This window comes from Polyodon spathula, chromosome 2, assembly GCF_017654505.1.
Source record: "Polyodon spathula isolate WHYD16114869_AA chromosome 2, ASM1765450v1, whole genome shotgun sequence".
NCBI classification, from domain to species: domain Eukaryota; kingdom Metazoa; phylum Chordata; class Actinopteri; order Acipenseriformes; family Polyodontidae; genus Polyodon; species Polyodon spathula.
Window position 1 is genome coordinate 108446451 of NC_054535.1, and position 18625 is coordinate 108465075.

Sequence of the window (18625 nt, forward strand, 5' to 3'; positions counted from 1 at the left end):
CCTGCACAATTACCAAGAGATGAGATCATGGGGCCTATTTGAAGGATTTAAACAGGTAATATGAAGTTTGTTACAATACATACCGACCCCTCCACTATACATTCATTAACACACTGAGACGCTCATATATAGTCCTTATAGCCATCTGGATCAGTCAACATGCATGTGGCGATGGTGTTAATACACTAACAGACTTTCAGACCAGCTTTGTGAAGTCCTACACTTCGTTATCCTGCTCTAGCTGTCAGCCGTCTATCCAGCCTTGTAGTTTTAAAGCGCAGAGGGCCACAGCTACAGAAGTCTGACTCGTTGCATTCTGTAAAATCCTGGCTGGTAAAACGAAGTGCTAACGAGAGAGCGTGAACAAACAGAAATACACATTAATATCACTGGCTACTTACAAATTTCATTTTAAATTACCGTATGTATTTGTTGCTATAGTACGACGATATTCACATTCTCTTATCTAGCGTCATACTATAGAATATATCCGATCTACTTGTTAATATAAATTATACTTGCAAGATTCATTTGAAATTATTTATTTTTGTTAGGCTAATATATCTGATCTACAGCAATATTCACATTCTCTTATCTAGTGTCATACTGTTGAAGACATCTGTTGGAAAACATGGATCGAGAATTGATTAGGGGTTTGCTACGCATGTGGACTGGCAGAGCTATACTGGTGTTCTTTTCTGAAAAGAGACTAATATTGCAGATAGCAGACTGTTTGGTTCAAATTGCATGTACTGCTAACCATTGATAGAGACACTGCGTCTACAAACTGCCCAACAATGACTGCAAGCTAATGAGATAACAATGCTGTGGACTAGAAGGGAACAGGCTCTAGACTTCAGAGAGATCAAAAGAGATAATCCCACTGGCATCAAAGGGGGTCGCAAGGAGATAACAAAAGGCAGATGTATGGACCTTTTGTCTCCAGGAGTGTGAAGAATGCACTGAGTTCAGAGGTTGTCACACTAGACCACACACACAGACACACACACATTAACACTCACACAATAAATTAAATTACCTTGACCATTGGTTAATGTCAGAGAAAGGGGAGGTGGACCATCTATACAGAAGGGTATTTAATGTCATGCAAACATTGTTATGTTGAGTATTGTGTTCTCATTTACATAAATTATATTTACAAAATTCATTTTAAAGTATTCATTGTTTGTTAATGTATCCGATCAACTTATTTCCCAGCCTAAGCTCGTAGACATTAGAAACAATGGAACCTCCCATTTAAATTCTAGAGCTTGATCAACTTATTTCACGATCAACTTATTTCCTAGAACACATGCACTGTTTCTTTTCTCCATTTCAAGCACTGCCTATACACTATATAAAGTTGCATCATAGACTGGTACAGTGCTAATTGCTGTGTATTAACAGTTACATTCAATTCAGTTTGACCTACAGTAACCTTGCCACTCTCTCCAGCTGCAGTTTGTCCCAAGATGCCTTCCAAGAAGTAGGAATCAGACAATTAGGAATAGAATCATTTTCTTCTTGGGTTTGGACTAAAATGCCAATCACAAACACATGACATAAAACACAAAACCACTGAGGCAAGCACAGGCACGGGCACAAGCACAAGCACAGGCACAGGCACAAGCCAGGCACAAGCAAGGCACAAGCACAGGCACAAGCACAGGCACAGGCACAGGCACAGGCACAGGCACAGGCACAGGCACAGGCACAGGCACAGGCACAGGCACAGGCACAGGCACAAGCACAGGCACAGGCAGGCACAAGCACAGGCACAGGCACAGGCACAGGCACAAGCACAGGCACAGGCACAGGCACAGGCACAAGCACAGGCACAGGCACAGGCACAGGCACAGGCACAAGCACAGGCACAAGCACAAGCACACGGGCACAGGCACAGGCACAAGCACGGGCACGGGCATGGGCACAAGCACAAGCAAAGGCACAGGCACAGGCACAAGAACAGGCACAGGCACAGGCACAGGCACAGGCACAGGCACAGGCACAGGCACAGGCACAGGCACAGGCACAGGCACAGGCACAGGCACAGGCACAGGCACAGGCACAGGCACAGGCACAAGCACAGGCACAAGCACAGGCACAGGCACAGGCACAGGCACAGGCACAGGCACAAGCACAGGCACGGGCACAAGCACAGCACAAGCACAAGCACAGGCACAGGCACAGGCACAAGCACAAGCACAGGCACAGGCACAGGCACAGGCACAGGCACAGGCACAGGCACAGGCACAGGCACAGGCACAGGCACAGGCACAGGCACAGGCACAGGCACAGGCACAAGCACAGGCACAGGCACAGGCACAGGCACAAGCACAGGCACAGGCACAGGCACAGGCACAGGCACAGGCACAGGCACAGGCACAGGCACAGGCACAGGCACAGGCACAGGCACAGGCACAGGCACAGGCACAGGCACAGGCACAAGCACAGGCACAAGCACAAGCACAGGCACAAGCACAGGCACAGGCACAGGCACAAGCACAAGCACAGGCACAGGCACAGGCACAGGCACAGGCACAGGCACAGGCACAGGCACAGGCACAGGCACAGGCACAGGCACAGGCACAGGCACAAGCACAGGCACAAGCACAGGCACAGGCACAGGCACAGGCACAGGCACAGGCACAGGCACAGGCACAGGCACAAGCACAGGCACAGGCACAAGCACAGGCACAGGCACAACAGCACAGGCACAGGCACAGGCACAGGCACAGGCACAGGCACAGGCACAGGCACAAGCACAGCACAGGCACAGGCACAGGCACAGGCACAGGCACAGGCACAGGCACAGGCACAGGCACAGGCACAGGCACAGGCACAGGCACAGGCACAGGCACAGGCACAGGCACAGGCACAGGCACAGGCACAGGCACAGGCACAAGCACAGGCACAGGCACAGGCACAGGCACAGGCACAGGCACAGGCACAGGCACAGGCACAGGCACAGGCACAAGCACAGGCACAAGCACAGGCACAGGCACAGGCACAGGCACAAGCCAGGCACAGGCACAGGCACAGGCACAGGCACAGGCACAGGCACAGGCACAGGCACAAGCACAGGCACAGGCACAGGCACAGGCACAGGCACAGGCACAGGCACAGGCACAGGCACAGGCACAGGCACAGGCACAGGCACAGGCACAGGCACAGGCACAGGCACAGGCACAGGCACAGGCACAGGCACAGGCACAGGCACAAGCACAGGCACAGGCACAGGCACAAGCACAGGCACAGGCACAGGCACAGGCACAGGCACAGGCACAGGCACAGGCACAGGCACAGGCACAGGCACAGGCACAGGCACAAGCACAGGCACAAGCACAGGCACAGGCACAGGCACAGGCACAAGCACAGGCACAGGCACAGGCACAGGCACAGGCACAGGCACAGGCACAGGCACAGGCACAGGCACAGGCACAAGCACAGGCACAGGCACAGGCACAGGCACAAGCACAGGCACAGGCACAGGCACAGGCAACACAGGCACAGGCACAGGCACAGGCACAAGCACAGGCACAAGCCAGGCACAGGCACAGGCACAGGCACAGGCACAGGCACAGGCACAGGCACAAGCACAAGCACAGCACAGGCACAGGCACAGGCACAGGCACAGGCACAGGCACAGGCACAGGCACAGGCACAGGCACAGGCACAGGCACAGGCACAGGCACAAGCACAGGCACAAGCACAGGCACAGGCACAGGCACAGGCACAGGCACAGGCACACAGGCACAGGCACAGGCACAAGCACAGGCACAGGCACAGGCACAGGCACAGGCACAGGCACAGGCACAGGCACAGGCACAGGCACAGGCACAGGCACAGGCACAGGCACAGGCACAGGCACAGGCACAGGCACAGGCACAAGCACAGGCACAAGCACAGGCACAGGCACAAGCACAGGCACAGGCACAGGCACAAGCACAGGCACAGGCACAGGCACAGGCACAGGCACAGGCACAGGCACAGGCACAAGGCACAGGCACAGGCACAGGCACAGGCACAGGCACAGGCACAGGCACAGGCACAAGCACAGGCACAGGCACAGGCACAGGCACAGGCACAGGCACAAGCACAGGCACAGGCACAAGCACAGGCACAGGCACAGGCACAGGCACAGGCACAGGCACAGGCACAGGCACAGGCACAGGCACAGGCACAGGCACAAGCACAAGCACAGGCACAGGCACAGGCACAAGCACAAGCACAGGCACAGGCACAGGCACAGGCACAGGCACAGGCACAGGCACAAGCACAAGCACAGGCACAGGCACAGGCACAGGCACAGGCACAGGCACAGCACAGGCACAGGCACAGGCACAGGCACAGGCACAGGCACAGGCACAGGCACAGGCACAGGCACAGGCACAGGCACAGGCACAGGCACAGGCACAGGCACAGGCACAGGCACAGGCACAGGCACAGGCACAGGCACAGGCACAGGCACAGGCACAGGCACAGGCACAGGCACAAGCACAGGCACAGGCACAGGCACAGGCACAGGCACAGGCACAGGCACAGGCACAGGCACAGGCACAGGCACAGGCACAGGCACAGGCACAGGCACAGGCACAGGCACAGGCACAGGCACAGGCACAGGCACAGGCACAAGCACAGGCACAGGCACAGGCACAGGCACAGGCACAGGCACAGGCACAGGCACAGGCACAGGCACAGGCACAGGCACAGGCACAGGCACAGGCACAGGCACAGGCACAAGCACAGCACAAGCACAGGCACAGGCACAAGCACAGGCACAGGCACAGGCACAGGCACAGGCACAGGCACAGGCACAGGCACAGGCACAGGCACAGGCACAGGCACAGGCACAGGCACAGGCACAGGCACAGGCACAGGCACAGGCACAGGCACAGGCACAGGCACAGGCACAGGCACAGCACAGGCACAGGCACAGGCACAGGCACAGGCACAGCCAGGCACAGGCACAGGCACAGGCACAGGCACAGGCACAGGCACAGGCACAGGCACAGGCACAGGCACAGGCACAGGCACAGGCACAGGCACAAGCACAGGCACAGGCACAGGCACAGGCACAGGCACAGGCACAAGCACAGCCAGGCACAGGCACAGGCACAGGCACAAGCACAGGCACAGGCACAGGCACAGGCACAGGCACAGGCACAGGCACAGGCACAGGCACAGGCACAGGCACAGGCACAGGCACAGGCACAGGCACAGGCACAGGCACAGGCACAGGCACAGGCACAGGCACAGGCACAGGCACAGGCACAGGCACAGGCACAGGCACAGGCACAGGCACAGGCACAGGCACAGGCACAGGCACAGGCACAGGCACAGGCACAGGCACAGGCACAGGCACAGGCACAGGCACAGGCACAGGCACAAGCACAGGCACAAGCACAGGCACAGGCACAGGCACAGGCACAGGCACAGGCACAGGCACAGGCACAAGCACAGGCACAGGCACAGGCACAAGCACAGGCACAGGCACAGGCACAGGCACAGGCACAGGCACAGGCACAGGCACAGGCACAGGCACAGGCACAGGCACAGGCACAAGCACAGGCACAGGCACAAGCACAGGCACAGGCACAGGCACAGGCACAGGCACAGGCACAGGCACAGGCACAAGCACAGGCACAGGCACACAGGCACAGGCACAGGCACAGGCACAAGGCACAGGCACAGGCACAGGCACAAGCACAGGCACAGGCACAAGCACAGGCACAGGCACAGGCACAGGCACAGGCACAGGCACAGGCACAGGCACAGGCACAGGCACAGGCACAGGCACAGGCACAGGCACAGGCACAAGCACAGGCACAGGCACAGGCACAGGCACAGGCACAGGCACAGGCACAAGCACAGGCACAGGCACAGGCACAGGCACAGGCACAGGCACAGGCACAGGCACAGGCACAGGCACAGGCACAGGCACAGGCACAGGCACAGGCACAGGCACAGGCACAGGCACAGGCACAGGCACAGGCACAAGCACAGGCACAGGCACAGGCACAGGCACAGGCACAGGCACAGGCACAGGCACAGGCACACAGGCACAGGCACAGGCACAGGCACAGGCACAGGCACAGGCACAGGCACAGGCACAGGCACAGGCACAGGCACAGGCACAGGCACAGGCACAGGCACAGGCACAGGCACAGGCACAAGCACAGGCACAGGCACAGGCACAGGCACAGGCACAGGCACAGGCACAGGCACAGGCACAGGCACAGGCACAGGCACAGGCACAAGCACAGGCACAGGCACAAGCACAGGCACAAGCACAGGCACAGGCACAGGCACAGGCACAGGCACAGGCACAGGCACAGGCACAGGCACAGGCACAGGCACAGGCACAGGCACAGGCACAGGCACAGGCACAGGCACAGGCACAGGCACAGGCACAGGCACAGGCACAGGCACAGGCACAAGCACAGGCACAAGCACAAGCACAGGCACAGGCACAAGCACAGGCACAGGCACAGGCACAGGCACAAGCACAGGCACAGGCACAGGCACAGGCACAGGCACAGGCACAGGCACAGGCACAGGCACAGGCACAGGCACAGGCACAGGCACAAGCACAGGCACAGGCACAGGCACAGGCACAGGCACAGGCACAGGCACAGGCACAAGCACAGGCACAGGCACAGGCACAGGCACAGGCACAGGCACAGGCACAGGCACAAGCACAGGCACAGGCACAGGCACAGGCACAGGCACAGGCACAGGCACAAGCACAGGCACAGGCACAGGCACAGGCACAGGCACAGGCACAAGCACAGGCACAGGCACAGGCACAGGCACAGGCACAGGCACAGGCACAGGCACAGGCACAGGCACAGGCACAGGCACAAGCACAGGCACAAGCACAGGCACAGGCACAGGCACAGGCACAAGCACAGGCACAGGCACAGGCACAGGCACAGGCACAAGCACAGGCACAGGCACAATCACAGGCACAGGCACAGGCACAGGCATAGGCACAGGCACAAGCACAGGCACAGGCACAGGCACAGGCCCATGTTTTCATGTTAGCACATACATTCCATTTTTGAAAACCGTCGGTTTACTGTAAAGCAATCATCCCACACTGTCTCTAATGAACTGTTCATGGCATTTTCCAGTGGTTTGTTCTCATGAATGTGCATTTTGTGTCTGCGACACATAAGATATCAATACATGTGCTAGCTATAGTTTGTGAAAGGTAAGACAGTTAACTGCATGAGTGGGTGTGGCAGGGCAGAAGCCCTGCTGCTGTAAATGGTGTGCGTGTTGGAATGGAAGGTTGGCAGGGTTGGGGTTAAATCTATCCCTGTCACTATTAGGTAATTAGTGCTAATTGGGGAGTGACCACATGTATAAAAGGGGCCAAAGGTTGTTTATTGATGGGAGGAGTTTGTGCTGAGCTTTGTGTTGTTTTGTGTCTGTAGTGAAGGCTAATTCCCAGCCTACAAGTGATTATTCTTTTGTTTGAACATTTTATTTTGGCCCTCGTGCCAGTTTATTTTGCTCCTGTTTTTGTGTTGGTTTTGTTAATAAGCTTGCGTACCGGCTCTTAAACTGTATCTCTCTGTCTCTGGGTCTCTTTCCTGCCAGTAACTTCTTAGGCAGTGACACTACCCCATCACAGTGGGTTTGAGAGAAACTAATAAGTCAGGTTGAGCCTAGTGGCTTAGGACATCAGGGACTCTCTTTACTGTGGTGTTTTTGCTGGGAGTGCACCGATACTCCTACATGTAATTGCCTTTACAAGTATTTATTAGCAGGTATTAATCCATTCAAGAATGTGCTGATTTCAAAACAAGAAGAGCTGTCCTTTCCTGTCCTTTACAACTGAGCACCAATCAAAGGTAATCAACTTCTGCACTTCTGCAAGTGAACTGTCCTTTCATCTGGGGCGCTGGCATTTCTACTGCCGTACCACTGTGCCGAAAATAGTCATTGCCAGTTCATGGCCTCAGTAAAGTCAATTGCCATTGATTGGTACTCAGTTGTAAAGGTGAGGAAAGGACCTTTTTCTTGTTTTGAAATGAACATATTTATAAATGAACTTATTTAATACTTGCCACTAAATACTTATCTTAAGTATGCCTTTAAGCTTTAGATTATTATTTGCTTATTTAGCAGACACCTTTCACCCAAAAGACGGAGCACAAGGAGATTATTTGACCCGCACAGTCACACAATGAGTCAATGGCTGAGCTGGGATTTGAACCAGGTTTGATTACAAGCCTGTTTCTCTAACCACTGGACCAAGCCTCTGAACAGCACAGGGGGGAGCAGGGTTCACATCTGGGGTGGAAATTGGATATTTTGTATTTTTAGAAGGGGTTAGAAGCTCATATAGTTTCTATTTATTTTAAGGAGAGAGTTTGGTCAAGGGTTTCATTGATTACCATCAGGTCTTAACAATAGTAAAAAGGAAATTGGTAGTTATATTAACATTTCATAAAATTTCATAGGCCTGTCTGTCATTGCTGCTGTTTTTCCTTGAATGGAGTGTCCAGTAATACACCAGAACAAAACTGTAACTCATCTGAAACTATGAATTTCAAGAGCTGTGGAATTATATAAAGTCTCTCAAATGTAAACATCTAACGTGTTCATCATTGTGATGCAGAGCCCTCTCCATTGCCTGACCAAGTTTCTATTTCAATCTTTTTTTTTTTTTTCAAAGCCATGCTGTTTGTACTGGTTTTGTAACAGCAGTTTGCAAACTACACTGCAGACCCAACCACTCATTTGACCACGATCGCTATGAAACTCCAGCCATGGGTAAAGGGGGCAGGAAGGGGATTGTCAATAGGGGGCACTGTGGTAGAGAGGAGAAGGGGTGGAGAGGAAGGGGATTGTCAATAGGGGACACTGTGGTAGAGAGGAGAGGGAGTGGAGAGGAGGGGGATTGTCAATAGGGGGCACTGCAGTAGAGAGGAGAAGGGGTGGAGAGGAAGAGGATTGTCAATAGGGGGCACTGTGGTAGAGAGGAGAGGGGGTGGAGAGAAAGGGGTTTGTCAGTAGGGTGCACTGTGGTAGAGATGGGGCAGAGAGGCGAGGGATTGTCAATAGGGGGCACTGAGATCACTAGAACTGTGGTAGAGAGGAGAGGGGGCGAAGGGTGATCAAAGGCATGGAAAGAATTCTCCATTCATCTGGAATGGCTTTATGCAGTAACAGCTTCCAGGGCCTGCATTCATATAAAATATCTCCAGAATGGTGATGGTAGGTGTGCAGTTTGATGTGATCCAGCAGCAGCACAGGCAGTGCCAGGCTGAGGCATTATCTGAAGCTTGACAGGGGGCAGACTGATGTATAGATGTTGAGAGTGCTAGACTGCAGTGTGGAAGGCAGTGGGTTTGAGTAGCTCAGTGGTTAGAGTGCTGGGCTGCAGTGTGGAAGGCAGTGGGTTTGAGTAGCTCAGTGGTTAGAGTGCTGGGCTGCAGTGTGGAAGGCAGTTGGTTTGAGTAGCTCAGTGGTTAGAGTGTTGGACTGCAGTGTGGAAGGCAGTGGGTTTGAGTAGCTCAGTGGTTAGAGTGTTGGACTGCAGTGTGGAAGGCAGTGGGTTTGAGTAGCTCAGTGGTTAGAGTGTTGGACTGCAGTGTGGAAGGCAGTGGGTTTGAGTAGCTCAGTGGTTAGAGTGCTGGGCTGCAGTGTGGAAGGCAGTGGGTTTGAGTAGCTCAGTGGTTAGAGTGCTGGGCTGCAGTGTGGAAGGCAGTGGGTTTGAGTAGCTCAGTGGTTAGAGTGTTGGACTGCAGTGTGGAAGGCAGTGGGTTTGAGTAGCTCAGTGGTTAGAGTGTTGGACTGCAGTGTGGAAGGCAGTGGGTTTGAGTAGCTCAGTGGTTAGAGTGCTGGGCTGCAGTGTGGAAGGCAGTGGGTTTGAGTAGCTCAGTGGTTAGAGTGCTGGGCTGCAGTGTGGAAGGCAGTGGGTTTGAGTAGCTCAGTGGTTAGAGTGCTGGGCTGCAGTGTGGAAGGCAGTGGGTTTGAGTAGCTCAGTGGTTAGAGTGCTGGGCTGCAGTGTGGAAGGCAGTGGGTTTGAGTAGCTCAGTGGTTAGAGTGCTGGGCTGCAGTGTGGAAGGCAGTGGGTTTGAGTAGCTCAGTGGTTAGAGTGTTGGACTGCAGTGTGGAAGGCAGTGGGTTTGAGTAGCTCAGTGGTTAGAGTGCTGGGCTGCAGTGTGGAAGGCAGTGGGTTTGAGTAGCTCAGTGGTTAGAGTGCTGGGCTGCAGTGTGGAAGGCAGTGGGTTTGAGTAGCTCAGTGGTTAGAGTGCTGGGCTGCAGTGTGGAAGGCAGTGGGTTTGAGTAGCTCAGTGGTTAGAGTGCTGGGCTGCAGTGTGGAAGGCAGTGGGTTTGAGTAGCTCAGTGGTTAGAGTGCTGGGCTGCAGTGTGGAAGGCAGTGGGTTTGAGTAGCTCAGTGGTTAGAGTGCTGGGCTGCAGTGTGGAAGGCAGTGGGTTTGAGTAGCTCAGTGGTTAGAGTGCTGGGCTGCAGTGTGGAAGGCAGTGGGTTTGAGTAGCTCAGTGGTTAGAGTGCTGGGCTGCAGTGTGGAAGGCAGTGGGTTTGAGTAGCTCAGTGGTTAGAGTGCTGGGCTGCAGTGTGGAAGGCAGTGGGTTTGAGTAGCTCAGTGGTTAGAGTGCTGGGCTGCAGTGTGGAAGGCAGTGGGTTTGAGTAGCTCAGTGGTTAGAGTGCTGGGCTGTGGCTGGCAGTGTGTTTGAGTAGCTCAGTGGTTAGAGTGCTGGGCTGCAGTGTGGAAGGCAGTGGGTTTGAGTAGCTCAGTGGTTAGAGTGCTGGGCTGCAGTGTGGAAGGCAGTGGGTTTGAGTAGCTCAGTGGTTAGAGTGCTGGGACTGCAGTGTGGAAGGCAGTGGGTTTGAGTAGCTCAGTGGTTAGAGTGCTGGGCTGCAGTGTGGAAGGCAGTGGGTTTGAGTAGCTCAGTGGTTAGAGTGCTGGGCTGCAGTGTGGAAGGCAGTGGGTTTGAGTAGCTCAGTGGTTAGAGTGCTGGGCTGCAGTGTGGAAGGCAGTGGGTTTGAGTAGCTCAGTGGTTAGAGTGCTGGGCTGCAGTGTGGAAGGCAGTGGGTTTGAGTAGCTCAGTGGTTAGAGTGCTGGGCTGCAGTGTGGAAGGCAGTGGGTTTGAGTAGCTCAGTGGTTAGAGTGCTGGGCTGCAGTGTGGAAGGTAGTGGGTTTGAGTAGCTCAGTGGTTAGAGTGCTGGGCTGCAGTGTGGAAGGTAGTGGGTTTGAGTAGCTCAGTGGTTAGAGTGCTGGGCTGCAGTGTGGAAGGCAGTGGGTTTGAGTAGCTCAGTGGTTAGAGTGCTGGGCTGCAGTGTGGAAGGCAGTGGGTTTGAGTAGCTCAGTGGTTAGAGTGCTGGGCTGCAGTGTGGAAGGCAGTGGGTTTGAGTAGCTCAGTGGTTAGAGTGCTGGGCTGGAGTGTGGAAGGCAGTGGGTTTGAGTAGCTCAGTGGTTAGAGTGCTGGGCTGCAGTGTGGAAGGTAATACATTTCTGTTGCCTAGTTGGAAAAGTCTTCATTCTGACAGGTAAATGAGAGTACATTAGTAGCCAGGTACTAATGTGCACCCCGAGTTTCTGCATTACAACTTAGTCACAACAGAGTTTAAGTTTATGATCATGTACTGAGAAAGACTCCATTGACTCATTGAGCAATATCCTGTTTTACTATCTGGCAAAAACAAACATAGTTTAGCTACTTGTAGTGTAAATGTTTGCTAATTTGCTGCAGGTGGGGACACATGCCATAAAGAAGCATGCAATACTTCCCTTGCCCAGGCTTGTCTGTTTTCCTCCATGAGCAGAGCTGGATTAACAGGGAAACATACAATTCTGAGCCCCTATCTTCTTATATGAATAATAACAAATATATCTGTTTAGCTAAACTCATGCTCCACCATTGCAAAAGGTATCTTTTAGTTTTTAAGTTCTATAAGTGGTTTTGATCAGAAATGGTCAATTATGCTGAATTCTAGTTATTAATTATGACTAAAGATTCATGCACTGCTCTGAACTCTGAATGACTGACTGAATCTATTTTTTTTTTACTGACATAATTAAAAAGAAAATAGAAACAAAAATATAAACAATACAATCCATTATGCAATAGGCTTGTTTTGTTTATTTCTTCTGGTCACACATTTGCAGACTGGATCGTTTGCTTCGTTGGTCTGTTTTTAACAGCAGTCTTGATAGTCACAATTCCATTCAGAATATCTGGAGACAATTGATTTCTGCCATCTGTTTTTACAAGGTTCATTTGAGAAGAAAAAAAATCTTGTTTTAATTCTGCAGTGTTTTGGCAAAACCAACATCTGGCAAACTTATCCAGCTCACCACAACACTATAAAGGATCAAGCAATTAATGATAATGGCCTGGGCTCTGTCCAGGAGGTCTGTTACACCAGGCCTGGGCCCTGCCCAGGAGATCTGTTGTCCTGGCTCTGTTCTCCACATTTATAGAACTTTTCCATTTCTTTTCTATTACAGTGCCGCTCATGCCAATGCTAAAGGTTCCAAATATGGAATTTGGAACTCATTATTAGGGCTCTGTTGTATCAAATGATTCCGTTTAGAACCTATTTACTGTTAGGTCAGCGCAAATATCCTACAACATGCTAAACACCCCATAACATGCCAAATACAATACAACATGCTAAACACTCTACAACATGCCAAATATCCCACAACATGCCAAACACCCTACAACATGCTAAACACCCTACAACATGCCAAATATCCTACAACATGCTAAACACCCTACAACATGCCAAATATCCTACAACATACTAAACACCCTACAACATGCCAAATATGCTACAACATGCTAAACACCCTACAACATGCCAAACACCCTACAACATGCTACACACCCTACAACATGCCAAATATACTACAACATGCCAAATTATACTACAACATGCTAAGCACCCCACAACATGCCAAGTACCGTACAACATGCTAAACACCCTACAACATGCTAAACACCCTACAACATGCCAAACATCCTGAAGTAGGGGGGCAAATGCAGAGTCTTCTGGTTTTCATTCCAAATTAAGTGCTCAGCTAACATAATTCTGATTATTTGTTCAATTGGACATATTTCATATTTTTCAAGGTCTTTTGCAGTTGATGGTTTATGATTCAATGGATACTACCGCTGAAACATGTTGAGGCCTGTGGAGAAGTGTTCAATCAGTCCAATTCATCAAATAATTACACCAATTATGTAATTAAGAGCAGGGGTGAAGGAAAACCAGACAATCCTGCTCTTATTACACCTGTACACTCATGAGCTACTGTTTTATGTAAACTGACAATATTAATAATAAAACAAATTAAAACTATTCTCAAGGTTGAGTTAGTGAGTTTTTTATGACATGGTTCTCGTTGGATTTGCAGCTATTAAGTTTAACTTATCAAGCAGCACAAGTGGTGCATATATAGGCAGGGATGACAATAAGATTCATAGTGCACAGCAGCTTCAAAAGCTTCGTTGATACACCTTTAGAAAGCATATTTGTTGAAAAGCACGACCTGCTTGTGCCCTCTAGTGGCAGACAAATGCCTACCATTCTATTTATTCACTGGACCTGTCCTGTATTTTCCCCGAAGTTCCCCATAACAAAGGCATAGCAAAGTGTAATAAAGCACAGTGAAATCAGGGTAAAGCATAGTGATATAAGGAATACAAGACGATCTATTTCTTGTTGGGTGTGTGAGTTGTTTTATTTTGAGTCAGCACTGAGGATGGTCTCATGAGGGACCTCTGCATTGTGCTTTGCACTGAGCAACGCTACGTCATATCCTGTGCATACAGGAGGCACAAATACACACTGGAAACAAAGAAAAGCTGAAATTATATATATATAGATATAGATAGATAGATAGATAGATAGATAGATAGATAGATAGATAGATAGATAGATAGATAGATAGATAGATAGATAGATAGATAGATATTCATTTTAAATAGCTGACTAACAACTACAAGGTTTCTTATTCATTTTAAACTGTTATTGTTTAATCATATTTGCTCTGCTGAATGTGTTCAGCGCTTTGAGACGACCTGTGCACTGACTAGATCTGCTCCCATTGATCTCGCTAATGCTGAAATGAACCCTGTCCACTTTGCTCTCTAGTGCCACGGCAGGGTGATTATCAGTCAGAGGTCCTGCTGGCAATCTGATTAAAGAGTCCTGAGAAAATATTCAGCTTCAGAGAAGATGTGCTTTGAGAAGAATTAAAACAAAGGTCATGGCAATCACATGAGACCTGTTGGGGTCATATATATCAAACCACAGTCTGGAAACAAAGAGACACACTCTCCACCAGACTGTGTGAAGCAATGCCTGTTAAATTTAAACACAAGGGCTGGCTTCACACACCCTGATCAGCATTAATCTTGGACTGCTTGATGTCATTTTAGGTGATCTAGTCTAGTCAAGATTCGTGCTGATTGGGGTCTATCAAACCTGCCCTTGTGTTTAAATTGCCCTGAGGTCATTTTTGAAGAATTGGATATTTTGGCTCATAGCCAATGAAATAAAATGCAGGCTAAGTGACCAGCCATGTTTCTTTATAGTGGCATTTGTTTATAAAAATGTCAAATCTGTTTTTGCCTTCAAAGGTTTTTTTGGCCTATAAAAATAAGTGAAATTTTGGATGAGGTTAAACTGAGTTATGTCTCAACTTACCCTGTAAAATTGAATACTGCTGAGAATAATAAATATTAAAGTTAAATACTTAAAAAAAAAAATGTGTATGCTTTTACTGTGAAGGGCACTCACACATGACTATTATTATTATTATTTATTATTATTATTATTATTATTATTTATTATTATTATTAATTGTTGGAAAAGCCCATGTAAAACAGTGCCATCAGGTGCTTATTTATTACAGGTGAGGGTTAGGTGGATAGATTTCTTCAAACATGTAAAAAATATAGTTTAGAAGATACTGGGCTAAATTCTCAAAGCTATTTACTCCAAACAGCCATTAGCACAAAGGAGAAACACACCCAATAAAGTTACCAAACCAGATACAAACAACTAAGACTTTTAGCTATATAACTTTTAAGTAGTCTGGTTGTTTCTTCTTCGTTTTGAATTGTAATGGTGTTTTATTTTCCTTTCAGGTAAGAATTGCTCTAATGACAATTTGAAGTAAATAGCTTTGAGAATCTAGCCCACTGCGTTGTGTTGGTTAGCTGCAATGTTACAGAACACCCCTTTGTCTGGGATTCTTAAACAAGGTGAATTCATGAATTAGTGTTACAGGTGCAAAGATACACTGGAAATTGGTAGAAAAGCCATTGTCACCCAATGCCACCAGGTGGTTAGTAGTGGTACTGCATTGAAAATGACAAGGTCAGGGGAAAATGGCTATTTTTTCTGTCTGACTGGGAGGGAGGCAGTGTGTCTAGTGGTTAGAGCTGAGGGACTGGGAGGGAGGCAGTGTGGTCTAGTGGTTAGAGCTGAGGGACTGGGAGGGAGGCAGAGTGTCTAGTGGTTAGAGATGAGCGACTGGGAGGGAGGCAGTGTGTCTAGTGGTTAGAGCTGAGGGACTGGGAGGGAGGCAGCATGTCTAGTGGTTAGAGCTGAGAGATTGGATCAGAGTGGTGTAGTGGTTAGAGCTGAGAGACTGGGATGGAGGCAGTGTGATCCAGTGGTTAGAGCTGAGGGACTGGGAGGGAGGCAGTGTGGTCTAGTGGTTAGAGCTGAGGGACTGGGAGGGAGGCAGTGTGGTCTAGTGGTTAGAGCTGAGTGACTGGGAGGGAGGCAGTGTGTCTAGTGGTTAGAGCTGAGGGACTGGGAGGGAGGCAGTGTGGTCTAGTGGTTAGAGCTGAGGGACTGGGAGGGAGGCAGTGTGGTCTAGTGGTTAGAGCTGAGGGACTGGGAGGGAGGCAGTGTGTCTAGTGGTTAGAGCTGAGGGACTGGGAGGGAGGCAGTGTGTCTAGTGGTTAGAGCTGAGGGACTGGGAGGGAGGCAGTGTGGTCTAGTGGTTAGAGCTGAGGGACTGGGAGGGAGGCAGTGTGGTCTAGTGGTTAGAGCTGAGGGACTGGGAGGGAGGCAGTGTGTCTGCTGATGAGCTGAAGCTATGCACATACTTGTTATTAAGTCCCCACTCCACTCTAATAGTAAGTGACTCCTTGCAGCTGGGTTTGTGGCAGTGAAGATGGGCCTTCCTGTGTGCCTCGTTGCCATGGTGAATGAGAATGACATCATCCACAGGACTGTTCAGCTTGGGGATTTCTCTCTATTCCAGTCTGTGAAACACACGCTTGCTCCAGCCATTGATATCCAGGTGAGGTTCCTACACAGAGAACGGCAGCCTCTGTTCATCCTTACACACTGCTGTAGTATAATTTAATCATCAAACTTCTTCACCAGAAAAAAATGACACTTTTCATTAGTCTAATACTAATGACAAAGCAGTGTAAGAAATAAACCGTTTTCATGGAATGGCACAGTATGGTAAAGTGATATTGTCCCCAAATATCAAGCTCAAGTGAATCATCTGAACAGACTGACGCTACAAAAAGTGTCAAAGTAGCCACACATTTGGACTTTTCTTAACAGAAATTTGAAGTTGAAACCCTTCTGCCGAGGTTCATGGCCCGCAGTGGTGTCCCAGTGATTCTGCATCAATAACGTGGCTTGGCAACCCATTCCACACTCCACACCTTCATAGCTCGCTCTTTAAGCCATGAGTCCGTTCACTGGACTCTCTCCTGGACCGAAGTGAATAGAGCAGTGTTCTGAATGCAGTCTCACCAGTGCATTACCTCTGTTCTGCACCTGCGTGTTGGTTACAGACTTCACAGATCTCTGCTGCAGGAACAGGATTCTTCTGTATTGCTGTAACCACCCACGTTGTGTGAGGGGCTCAGTGTTCCGTGCTGTGTGAGGGGTTCAGTGTTCCGTGCTGTGTGAGGGGTTCAGTGTTCCACGCTGTGAGGGGCTCAGTGTTCCGTGCTGTGAGGGGCTCAGTGTTCCACACTGTGTGAGAGGCTAAGTGTTCCGTGCTGTGAGGGGCTCAGTGTTCCGTGCTGTGAGGGGCTCAGTGTTCCACACTGTGTGAGAGGCTAAGTGTTCCGTGCTGTGAGGGGCTCAGTGTTCTATGCTGTGAGGGGCTCAGTGTTCTATGCTGTGAGGGGCTCAGTGTTCCATGCTGTATGGGGCTCAGTATTCCATGCTGTGTGAGGGGCTCAGTGTTCCACGCTGTGAGGGGCTCAGTGTTCTGTGCTGTGAGGGGCTCAGTGTTCCGTGCTGTGTGAGGGGCTCAGTGTTCCGTGCTGTGTGGGGGGCTCAGTGTTCCGTGCTGTGTGAGGGGCTCAGTGTTCTGCGCTGTGTGAGGGGCTCAGTGTTACGTGCTGTGTGAGGGGTTCAGTGTTCCACGCTGTGTGAGGGGCTCAGTGTTCCACTCTGTGTGAGTTGTTGAGTGTTCCACGTTGTAAGGGGCTCAGTGTTCCATGCTGTGTGAGAGGCTCAGTGTTCCGTGCTGTGTGAGAGGCTCAGTGTTCCGTGCTGTGAAGGGCTCAGTGTTCCATGCTGTGTGAGGGGCTCAGTGTTCCACTCTGTGTGAGTTACTGAGTGTTCCACGCTGTGTGAGGGGCTCAGTGTTCCGTGCTGTGTGAGTTGCTGAGTGTTCCACGCCGTGTGAAGGGCTCAGTGTTCCACGCTGTGTGAGGGGCTCAGTGTTCCATGCTGTGAGGGGTTCAGTGTTCCACGCTGTGTGAGGGGCTCAGTGTTCCACTCTGTGTGAGTTGTTGAGTGTTCCACGCTGTGAGGGGCTCAGTGTTCCATGCTGTGTGAGAGCTCAGTGTTCCGTGCTGTGAGGGGCTCAGTGTTCCACGCTGTGTGAGGGGCTCAGTGTTCCGTGCTGTGAGGGGCTCAGTGTTCCACTCTGTGTGAGTTGCTGAGTGTTCCACGCTGTGAGGGGCTCAGTGTTCCATGCTGTGTGAGGGGCTCAGTGTTCCACGCTGTGTGAGGGGCTCAGTGTTCCACTCTGTGTGAGGGGCTCAGTGTTCCGTGCTGTGAGGGGCTCAGTGTTCCACCCTTGCTTGGTGTTTTCCAGGAGCCCTACAATATGGAGCAGGTGTTCTGGCTGCTGTCTGGAATGGATAGAAGCTTGATGAAGAGCTGATGGAGGACTTCTACTCCACAAGGAAGCTGAGATTACCACCAGGTTTGCACAAGACGGTCAGTATCATGTTTTTAAATAAATGAAAATACATATTTGATAAAACATATTTTTCTATCAAAACTGCACATTTACAACCTACAGTGCTCCCTTGTGATAAGTGGCTCTTTCTACCACGGAAAGCCCTACAGTCCTGCCTCCCATTAGCCCCACAATGCCCTCACACCAGCACGTGTTATTGGAATAAGGTGGAACACACATTGCAGGCTCTCTTAGCTATGGCTCCTGACTACAGCCTTATAAAGGGGGAGTCCTGTAGTGTATACAGTGAATAAGTGTGCAATCAAAATATCAGGCTGTGCACTATATGGTGCTGGTACTTACTAATATAAAGACTGGCTGATCTAGAAGCTTCTGTACCCATACTCAAAGCACCTTAACACACAAGAAAAACAAAATGAAAACGACATTTCAGT